Raw genomic sequence first — 12,128 nt, forward strand, 5'->3', positions numbered from 1 at the left:
TTGGTTCTTACCATTCCTAGGAAACTCCTTATTCTTATTTGAACCTTTCTATATATATATATAGGGCTGGGATCAAGTGAAAACTCCTCTTAAAGAGAAAACTTAAAAACTCCTAAAAAACTATTTTTAACTTTTTTTAAAAAAAAAATTTGAAGTTTCTTTTTTTTCCATTATTCTTATATGTTGTTATTAGTAAAAAAAAAAACTTGTCGGTGTAGTGCACATGTGTAATAGTTTGCAATGCATATGTGTAAAAGTGTTGTATTGCATAGAATACAACATTATTGCATATATTTGATACACACGATTGTATATATGCAATATGAGACTAATACGCACATCGAATATACATTAGTACGTATGTGTAATACAATATTAACGCACATGTGCACTACATCGACTTTTATTTTATTATTATTTTTTTTCATATAATACAACACTACTACACATATATAATACACAAATATTGAATATATGAAATTAAACACTATTGAACTTAAAAATACATAGTAATACACACGTGTAATACAACTGTATCGCACAGTAATATGCATGCGCATTACAGCGAGTTTTTTTTTATTTTTTTACTATTTTTTTAGTGAAGGGTAAGAAAATGTAAGAATAATGGCAAAAACAGAATTTTGAAAATATTTTTAATTAAAAATAATTCTTTAGGAGTTTTTAAGTTTTCTCTTGATCCTCTCCACATATATATATATATATATATATATATATATATATATATATATATATATATATATATAGGGTGGGATCAAGTGAAAACTCCTTTTAAAGAGAAAACTTAAAAACTCCTAAAAAGTATTTTAACTTTTTTTTAAAAAAAATTTTGAGGTTTTTTTTTTCATTATTCTTATATGTTGTTATTGGTTCCAAAAAAAAAATCTTGTCAGTAACCTCGTCGGTGTAGTGCACATATATAACAGTGTACATTGCATATATGCAAAAGTGTTGTATTGCATAGAATACAACACTATTGTACATATTTGATACACACTATTGTATATATGCAATATAAGACTAATACACGCATCGAATACACATTAGTAAATATGTGTAATACAACATTAATGCACATGTGCACTAAATCGACTTTTAGTTTATTATTATTATTATTATTATTATTATTATTATTATTATTATTATTATTATTATTATTATACAACACTACAACACATATACAATAAACAAATATTGATTATATGCAATTAAACACTATTGAACTTAAAAATACATAATAATACACATGTGTAATACAACGGTATCGCACAGTAATACATATATGCATTACAAGTGGCTTTTTTATTTTCTTTAATTAATTTATTTATTTTTTTTTATTTTTTAGAGTGAAGGGTAAGAAAATAAAAGAATAATGGCAAAAACAAAATTTTAAAAATATTTTTTTATTTTTAATTAAAAATAATTCTTTAAGAGTTTTTAAGTTTTCTCTCTAAAGATGAGTTTTGTCTTAATCCTCTCCATATATATATATATATATATATATATATATATATATATATAATGTTATCAAGCTTTCAGTCGAGGAACAATTTTGCCATGTCCAAGTTTATTTATTTCAAAATTCTCTCTTTAGTAGTTCGATAGTTCCTCTCGTTGATCTTCGTATCAAAAATGTAAATGCGATATGAAGTATGAAGAGCAAAATTTTGAGAAATGGATATGGCTAATTTTTATCAAACTTATACCCCTTTTTTTTAAAATATGTGGCGAGTAGATTGTATTACATGCGACCCGTTTTCTTGAAATTTATAATAGACATAATGTGATATTGTTTTTAATGATTCAAACATTTTAACCCTTTAGGGATTATTTACGTAGATGCCATTTTAAGTGTCCCGTACAATTTCACGGTGACGACATCCAAAAGCTTTACCTGAAGTCCTTTTAAGAATGCGAGGCTAACTAAATATCAATGCGTTATCGTATCAACCATCGGGGATCAATTATAAGTTTTCTAGTATTTAACTAGTATGATTTGAGAAAAACCTTGTATTAAAAGTTTTGTCTTATTCACATAATTTCATTCTTCATGTTTCTTTTTATTTTAAAGACACTCATTTTTAACCATTTACTTTGATGTTATCAATGTTCGGACTACAAGTCCAAAACCTTTTGCTTGCTAAGAGAATTAATTAAGCCTTGAAGGGATATTGCCAGTTTGGCTAATCATATATGTGTATATACTTTTACACATATTTATACGGGTGATCATTTTCATCGATTACATTTGTTGTTATAGCATATAAATTTTTTTTTTATCAACATGTATTTGTTTTGGTTTCGTATTATACTATTTTATACATGATTCGTAGAGATCTCGTTTTTATATAATACCGGTGCTCTTTCTGGTACTTTGTGTTCCTCTTATGAGACAATTTTCCTATTCTTGGGTCATATCATTATATGCTAGAAATAAAATAGTTTCTTTTGAGACATTGATCTCTGTCGGGATCTTATCAATAACATCTTCCGGATGTTCAGTATGTAACATTTTATTGGGTTACACCAACTGCATTATTCTGCTCATTTAGTTTTTTGGAACCGATTTTTCTTCCACGTTTTTTTTATGGTAATCTTTCAATGATTACTTCAAATCGAGTAGTTGAATTTGATAGTGGTATATGTGACTATCATGTAGTTTGTGAATTCATCTAGTAATTCATTTGTTATTCGTTGCAAATATATTCGCTCTTTTGGACTTCATATTTAAATTGACCACTTCAGGGATCAAAACTTAACAGATGCATTCTATGTTAGTTATTGTCTTGCCGGTCTTTCTTTCATACTTACTAGGTTAGAGCCGTGTCCCACACGGGTGGAAACTATAATAAAAATAAAAAAAAGTTATTAGATCTAATACGTAAATTTAGTTATTTCATATAATAACTTTTATTTGTGATTTTTTAATAAGTTTTTGACATATTTATGCATCATTAATTGTGGTTGGTTTAGAGAGATACGAGACTAAGTGTGTGAAAGTGGAAGGTTTCTATGTGAGTTTTGAAGTGCCATGGACCCTCCTATTTATAGCTGAAAACTTGCAACTTCGCGTCGTGCGAACCGTCATAAATTGAAAAGTCATCACCGATGCTGCCACGTGTCTCCACGTGTCACTCATGCAGAAGTGCAACTTCACGTCGCGCGAAAAATTCTGATCCTATTACTCCGCGTCGCGCGAAGATGCTCAAGGTCGGTTTAACTATTTTGTCTTTCGCGTAGCACGAATATCTTGAAGCTAATTCTTCGCGTCGAGCGAAGAATCAATTTTCACTTTCAGCCCTTATACTATCCAAAAATACTAAAGCGGCCCTTATGGGGCTCGCGGTGATGCGAGCATGCGAAGTGCAAAGTGTGCCATCAAAACGCCACATTACGCCCATCGCCCAAGTCCGAGCACGTGCGCGTCGGGTGCTTCGCACCCTCTGCTAAGACTATGGAGAATGATTAGTCACATTAAAACAAATCTATGGAAACCTGCTTCCTTATAAAGAGCTTCCATTTCTTTTCTTATTTCCATGAGGGATGAAAGTTTCATTCCTTATTTATACTCATGTGGAATGCTTCCACTTTCTTTCATCTTTCCATGTGGGATGGAAATTTCCTCATTTCCTTAAGATAAGATGCCTTATTTTTCTTTATCTCATTTTCCCATTAATTGTCTTAGAGATTATTTTAATCCCTCATCTTTCAAAGTTGACACAGTTAGCCCAAAATAAATATAGGTTTTTCCAAGATGTTACATCCTCCCCATCTTGAAATGAATATCGTCCTCAAGATTCGCTTGTCTTAGGTTTGGATGTTCGTACTTCGTTAATCTGTGATTAGATTCTATCTAATCTGATTCTTGTTAGCAGAATAATGGAAATTTCGGATCTGTTGCTAACTTTACATCTCGATTAATATAATCAGTCAATAGTTTAGAATATCATAAGTAATTATAAATTGCTAAACACAATGATCAGTTGTGTTTAATTATTTATCTTACCTGTTGTATTCTAAGTATTTACTGAGTTTAGCTCTGTTGCTTCTTAGATTCAATCTGTCGAATCTACTCCATCTTTTGATCCTTATTATTTGTTTCCTTGTATTCTGACAATATCATATTTGATATACTATCAATCATGTCTTTGTTAGTATTCCTGATTTTCTCTTTCTTTGACTTTTTGATCAATCCCTGTGGATCATTCCATTAACAGTATTCTTTGAATATCTTGTGATTGAGCAGAGATTTATTTCTATGATATATTGTCTTTGCATATTTTAATATCTCTCGATATTTAATATATCCTTCCTCGGTAATATTCAGAATCTTTTCCCTCAGTATGCTATTAACCTATATTTGTAATAGGCTTGCATAAATATCTAAATGGTGTTTCTTGACTAAGCAGTAGACTTTAAGTCTGTTTTAGTTCAGCAGACTCGTAGCAGCAGACTCATGGTCTGATCAGCAAACTTTTTAGTTTGATTTAATTCAACAGACTCTTAGGTTTGACCTAACCTTAATAGAGTTTATACTATACTTCGTATTTACATATGACGTTTAATATGGCACGCCTTGGCCTAATAGAGATAGTCCACCCAATTGGATGAATTTGTCAGATAATAAATCAAATTAGCATGTTATCAATTTTGAACGTCAGCTTTAAATTCAGATGCTCGATTGTCTTTTCTTTTAGAGATACTAAATATGAGCATTCTTGTGTATTGACAAGATCTGCATGTTAACATTTTATTTATAACTTAGGGAATTAAAAACCCTTTTCTCGGTTCACAAAACTTCTCGTTTCAAAACGAGTTAAAAAAGTTAATTAATCTCTCTGACATTCCTTTGATATTTATTTGCTCTTGTCTTTGATTATTGTCAGATATTTCTGATTTCTTCTGACATTAGTGTCAGTCTTGATTAGCTTTTCTTTTCGGGCAATTTGTTTTGAAGTGGCCCGTTTATCCACATATGAAACATACTCCTAGTTTCTTCCTGCATTCTTGCATTATGTGTCCTTCTCTATTCCAGTATGCACACTTATCTGTGCCTTCTAGTCGACATTTTCCAGAATGTTTTCTTCCATAAGTTTTACAAGTGGATTTTGGAGTATTTCCTTCTTTTTCTATCTTCTCAAAATCTTTCGGTTTCTTTATTTCTTTTTCTCCTTTCCTTTCTTCCTCTTGATTTCTTATCATATTATTAATTAAATATCCAGCTACTTCCATTGCCGAATCAGTCGTTTGCGGCATATTGGATCGTACCAAATCTCTTATCTCTCTTAGCAATCCATATATATATATATATAACGAGTTATCTTATTATATTCTGGAGTAACCAAATGTTGAACTAGTCGGCAGTATTCAAGGAATTTAGTATTATATTCCCTAAGATTTGTTCCAATAACTTTGTGATTCCATAACTAAGTCTGAATCTGATACATCTCATAGAGTGGACAGTATTTCTTTATGACGAGATCTTTGAATTCTTCCTATCTTAGATTGTACATTGTTTCTCGTCCCTTATTCCAAATTAAGGTATTCCACCATTCAAGAGCTGCTTCTTGAACATTTGTGAAGAATACTGAATAGCTTCTTCACTTGTACACTTGCTAATGTAGACAATTGCTTCTTGTTCTTCTAGCCATCTTAGAGCAGCTATAGCATCCTTGTCCCCATAAAATTTCTTAGGTTTGTAAGCTTGGAAAATTTTAAAATTGCATCCTCCTTGATGCTTCAACTTCTTTCGAGGTTTCTCTCTTAAATTGTTGTTAGATGCAGAGCTATCATAAGCTTCTTCTTCTTTTGAATGAACAGATTTACTTTGACTTTTCTTGATTAACTAGCTTTGTTTTGTAGAATTGTCCTTGATAGCTTCTTGTATCATTTTCTGGATTTCATCTTTATATTGGGCGAGAAGTTCCTTGTTTTCATTGTTAACATTCTCTTCGCTTCCAACTTTATTGGAAGGATCGTTTTGAAAGTGCGCATTTTCTTCTCTTGACATGCTACAATAAAATTTTAAAGATAAGTTCAATATTGGGAAATTCAAAACATATCTTTTATTTATCATATTGTAGTTTACAACAATGCACAATGGCTACATTTGCTTATAACTACGGTTCTTATCATCTATTTCATCCAGCGAACAATCATTTTCTTGATCTTACTGTCCTTTTTGGTATTCTCATTTGTTTCTTTTCCTTTTCCTTTTTCCTTCTCTTCTTCCATCTCTATATCATTGAGCATTGATTCGACTATTTTTTTAACATCGACTTCATAACATGTTGAATCATCTCTGATGTATATTCCTTCATAATCTGTGCTCCGGCGTTCATTTTGAATATGGGCTAAGTAAGGATCTTAATTTATCGGAGAATAAAAATATTCCTGACCCTAAGGATTTTCTTCCGGATCAGTCATTATTCCTTTTCCTTTTGACTTTGTTAATTTCTGGGATTTACTTGATCCTTTTCCCTGCATATCCTGTCTTGGAATGATATGAGCTAGTGGGATGCTAGAGTCGAAGGAATCTGAATCCACTTCCATTGTCGTCTGATGTGAGTCTTCACTACTAGATATAGGGATTGGGAGTAAAGTTGTCTCTATACACCCTTTTACTTTACCTGACGAAGGTCGAAATGATCCTTGGCTGGATTGACGGTCAGACATCTGTACGATGTTAGATTGGGAATAGGATTGTATTCCTATCTTATTTGTAACAGTTTATTATTCAGTGATTGCATTTTAGATACTTTCAATTAAGTACCTATTTTGTTTGAATCAGTATCTGTATATAGATTAAATCCTATCCGAATCATATTTAATCATTCAGTGATTATATCAGTTGATATTCTCAATTGAATATCAATGTTTCAGCATAACCTTATTTTTGATCAAAGCCTAGGTATACGTAAATACCTAATTCGCTAAGACCGATGGCTCTGATACCAACCTGTCACACCCCGACTTAGGGCCTGGGTGCGACACCCGTTAGCTGGTATCTGTTTTGAAAATATATCAGAGTTGTGGGTTTTGTTTAGCGGAAGTCTTTAAAATAATTTTCTTTTAAAATAATGGGTTCAAATACCCATTTAATATCATAAATCAAGTTTTGCCAAAATATGAGCGGAAACCTTTTTAATAAAATATTATTATATTGAAATCTCGGGAATTGAATACCCGTTTTGATATTTCAAATACTTGTCATTTTAAAATATTATTCTTTACAATATTTTAAATAAAATATCTAAGCCATCAGATCACCTCTAATGACTATGTCTCCAATCTTCAATCAGTCTTGCCTGTCAGTTAACAGTTTTCGTTAAATGTGGGGGAAAAATACGTCAGCACACAGCCGGTGAATGACGCTGACTCAATATCAATACTATTGTGTAAACAAATAATAATACCTTTGTGACAATACTCATTAGGCACCCAACTCAATTGGGTTAAAATTACCCTAAGTACATATACAATTAATCATATACACAATATCATTTCTCTGAACAGTCCCATAGACTTCCAGAGGGATGTTTGATGATATGCATGGCCTCGGGGAAACTCCGAGTCACCATGTATGAATGGATCCAGACACATGTATACTCTTAATCTGAGAATGCCCGTTTCTTATTATCGTAACACAAAGTTTTTTTTTGGATTCATAAATCCTATGCAAACAGTCAGACTCTATAAGAGTTGTAAAAGTTTAGGGCGTATTCACCTTTTATGATTGTAATCAGTTTCTGACACTAACTCCTGTATATTGATCAGTTTCTGTTACTGACCCCTGTCTGTAAATTAGTTCTGTTACTGATTCATGTTTCTGTTTTCAGCTTTTTGATTGATTGATTATTATTTCGGACCTATAGTATGAGAATAACGTTTGTATAATATCTAGATCAACGATCTAGCTTCAGACCCCGTAGTCTGTTATGTATAGCTTTAACCTTGACAAATCATTTGTTTGTATAAAATAGTTGGACCTTTAGTCCTTTTATTTGTTTATCAATTATATGCCAGGTTTCTTCTTCATGAATAAACATCTAAACCATGTTTCTTCTTCAAGAAGAAACATTAGTTTAATCATAGCCTGTGTGAATGAATAGTATATTTCTTAATCATTAAAAAAATACTATTTTAACTATATCCTTTGCATGCAAATGATTACATTTCTTAATAATGAAGAAACAATAATTAACTATAACCTTTGCTATGAAAAATATATTATACTTAGGGATAATCAAGGTTCGGGCTATACCCTCGACTATGGTCTAAGCTATTATAATAATAATACTAAAATAATAACTTAATCAGAACCCCTACCTCAAACTGCTATTTGGAGTTAAATGCCTATGACTGATCGAGCGGCACTTCTACTCTATATCGCGTACTACTGCTTAAACCGTCAGAGCTTCGGAGCTTGGCACGTTTCACGAGACCGGCACGATTCCCGAGACTAAATGTGTGAAAGTGGAAGGTTTCGGTGTGAGTTGTGAAGTGCCATGGATCCTCCTATTTATAGCTAAAAACTTCCAACTTCGCGTCGCGCGAAGAAGGAGTTCGCGTCGCGCAAACTGTCATAAATTAGCGAGTCATCAGCGGTGCTTAGGAGTTCACGTTGCGCGAACTATCAGTTTGCTTATGAAGGTGTGCTACGGCGGTGGGAGACGACGGCAGTGAAAAAACGGTGGGAGACCATGGCGGGGACGACGGCGGGAGACAAGTTGGTTAAATTAGGATTGTAAGTTAAGGAGGTGGGGAGTTATATGGAGCCGGGTTTTTTAGGGGTGAAAATACGTTAATACCTTTGAAACTAATGGGCATAATAGCCATTAGTTAACCGTTGGGCCTGATTGAAAAAAAAAAGTGTTACCACAGGGTCCATATCTACGAAAATATCACCACAGGATTGAAACCTGCGTTTTGAGTTTAACCACAGGAACCATATTTGCAATTAACTCTTTTTAATATTTTCATTTTCTTTTTCAAGAGTAATTTAGAATAAAAATATTCAAGTTGGGAAGGTTTTATAATCTTTGTATGATTTATCTAAAATAAATTAAAATGACCATGTGCTAGTTAAGTGGTTGGTGCTTGATTAAGTTACGTGGCAAAAAGAATTAGAACTTGAATGGGAGTTTTTTACTAAGTAAGTGTAAATATAAAAAAAAAATATTTATTAATTTAACATAGTTTGAAAACTATTTGCTAAATTGGGTATTCTCTTGGAACTTGTAGAAAAAGTCAATTAATGATTTTCTTTTTATTGTTCGAGTCACTCATTAATCCAATGTTATTTTTTTATTAATACTTTTAAGTGTTAGGATATGTTTAATACTATGATTTCACGAATTTACGTTACTCGAGCATGTATGAAATCTAAAGCTACGATAATCAAAATCAAGGAAACTCGATTGACTCTCGGTCACCAAATTCCGAGCTTCGTTTACGTCTTTACCGCCGCAACATAGAGGGTCCAAAATTTTAGTATTTTATAAATTTCAAATAAATCAGATGTATATATGTCAATATGTCATACTAATAGTAGGACTAACAAAAATATTAACCTACACAACACCCGATGAGAGATGAGAAATTGAGACTTGATCGGTAAATTTTGGGTAGAACCATAACTTATTATCGTGTTTTAGTGATTTTTAAAGTCCGGTTTAAAATGCTAACATCACTTTGCCAATATAACACGACTCAAACACCATGAACTTTGTTCCAATCCACCTAAAAAAACTTGTATGAACACTTGTACGATAAGTAGATCGATTAAATATAAGAAATTGTCTAAAAAGGAGATTAAAATAAAGACTAATCGTAAAAAAAGTGCTAAGAAAAAATAATCCTCAATAACGTGTGTAACATCCCGAAATTTCAAAGTGATATTAATTATATTACTTACTAATAGAGGGAAAGTTTACTCGGGTTGTCAGGAAATAAATAATAGAGTAGGAGTTAGTATGAGTCGGGCTAGTGTTGGATTAATGGAGACGGGTAAAATGAGAATGGGCCTTAGGTCCATGGGATTTCAGGGATATAAATATCCCTTAAACCCAAAAATATCTTCATTTCCTTACTTTCTACACACACACTCCAAAAACACACACACCATCTACACCGCCGCCGGGCCGAGGAGAGGAACGGGCAGATCCGAGAGAGAGAGAGAGAGCGATTAGTGTGTTAACAAGTTAAACGAGATCCAAACAAGCTCAAAAAGGTATGATTCTTGATCTTTGAAGTTTAAAGATCCAAGCTTTTTAGTGTATAAGCGACCGAAAATGGTCGGGAAGCGTAGTGGGTGATATTGAACCATAGCAAGGGTGTTAAAATCGCTCAAAATGCTGGACAAAACCGAACAGCGGCTGATCTGGACAACTTCGCCTGCAACTGGGCAACTTCGCCTTAAAAGCGATGAACTTCGCCTGCAAGCTAAGTTCGCCTGATGAACTTCGCCTACAAGCTAAGTTCTCCTGATGGCAACTTCGCTGTAAAGTCAAGTTCGCCTGATGACAACTTCGCCTGAAGCCAAGTTCGCCGGATGGCAACTTCGCTGTAAAGCTAAGTTCGCCTAGCTGGTAACTTCGCCTAAAGCTAAGTTCGCCTAAGGTTAACTTCGCCTAGAGCTAAGTTCGCCCGAGGGTTAACTTCGCCTAAAGCCAAGTTCGATTAGAAAATAAATTAAAAACGATAAGTAAAAGTAAGCTAATACTAGGCCACCAGATTAGATCAGGCGAGTATTGATACGTGTAACTTGTACAGTCAGCCGAGCTCAGTTAAAGAAGGGATTTACAGATATCAGAGGAAGAAGCAGAGTCCAGGTGAGTTTCTAGCCCCATTCCTTGTTATGTTTTCGGGGCTGTGTGCATACTCGATGTGTTGTTAATTAATTTATCCTAAGTGATAAGTGTATGTCATATGTGATATGTGTGATAGATATGAATGATTGCTTGTCGGTACGCGAACGATCTTCGGATATTGCGCGTACTGTCAGGTTAAAAATAAAGGTACAAATATTATATATCGAAGATGTATGAATATTTCAAATGAATACTTGTCGGGGCGTGAACGATCTTCAGATATTGCACATGTCGACAAGGGGTATGGTTGTTAAATGAATGAGGTAAAGAATGCCTAGAGTGTTCTTATGTTATAATGTAAGTATGTGTATATAGGTACACGAATGGCATGTGAGTTCTACGTTCGACATAGTAAGTTAGGATTGCAAATCCCTCTAGCTTCTGTCGGACATAGACTCGGCTGGTGATGGCGTAGTTAAGGACTGCGAGCCTTATACGTGAAGTAGATGATATATGTAGACGTAGATAAGGACTGCGAACCTTATACGTAATGTAGATAGGCGTCAGCATAGGAAAGGACTGTGAACCTTATACGTGCTGTATTTGTAGCATAGGGGAGGATTGCGAACCTCGTACGTGCTATGAGTTAGGTTGCAACATAGGTAAGGACTGCGAACCTTGTACGTGTTGTGGATGTATTACAGCATAGAAAAGGACTGTGAACCTTATACGTGCTGTATTTGTAGCATAGGGGAGGACTGCGAATCTCGTACGTGCTATGAATTAGGTTACAGCATAGGAAAGGACTGTGAACCTTATACGTGCTGTATTTGTAGCATAGGGGAGGACTGCGAACCTCGTACGTGCTATGAATTAGGTTGCAACATAGGGAAGGACTGCGAACCTTGTACGTGTTGTGGATGTGCTATGGTATAGGGAAGGACCGCGATCCTTGTACGTATCATAAATGGTGAACATAGGTAAGGACTGCGAACCTTGTACGTGTTCACGACCTTGAGTACAGGTATAGACGGTGGACTATGAACGTACTCTCGGTTTACTGAGGTTAGTGATTGTAGATATGTATGTATGTATGGTAGCAAGTATGTATGTAGAACAGAAGGGTAACTAGTGAAGTATGGATATGTACCTACGGATATGTATGTATGTGTATGTATTGTATGGCGTTCGATTAACTAGAACTCACTCAGCGTAGCTGACTTTTAGTATGCACGCAGGTGAGCTGATTATAGAGTTAGCATGAGGATGGCACATGGCATTGATTGAACGGCTGGCATC

The sequence above is a fragment of the Bidens hawaiensis genome, unplaced genomic scaffold (assembly GCF_021521415.1).
Source record: "Bidens hawaiensis isolate Kalapana, Puna unplaced genomic scaffold, B.hawaiensis_p1.1 tig00023393_1, whole genome shotgun sequence".
NCBI lineage: Eukaryota > Viridiplantae > Streptophyta > Magnoliopsida > Asterales > Asteraceae > Bidens > Bidens hawaiensis.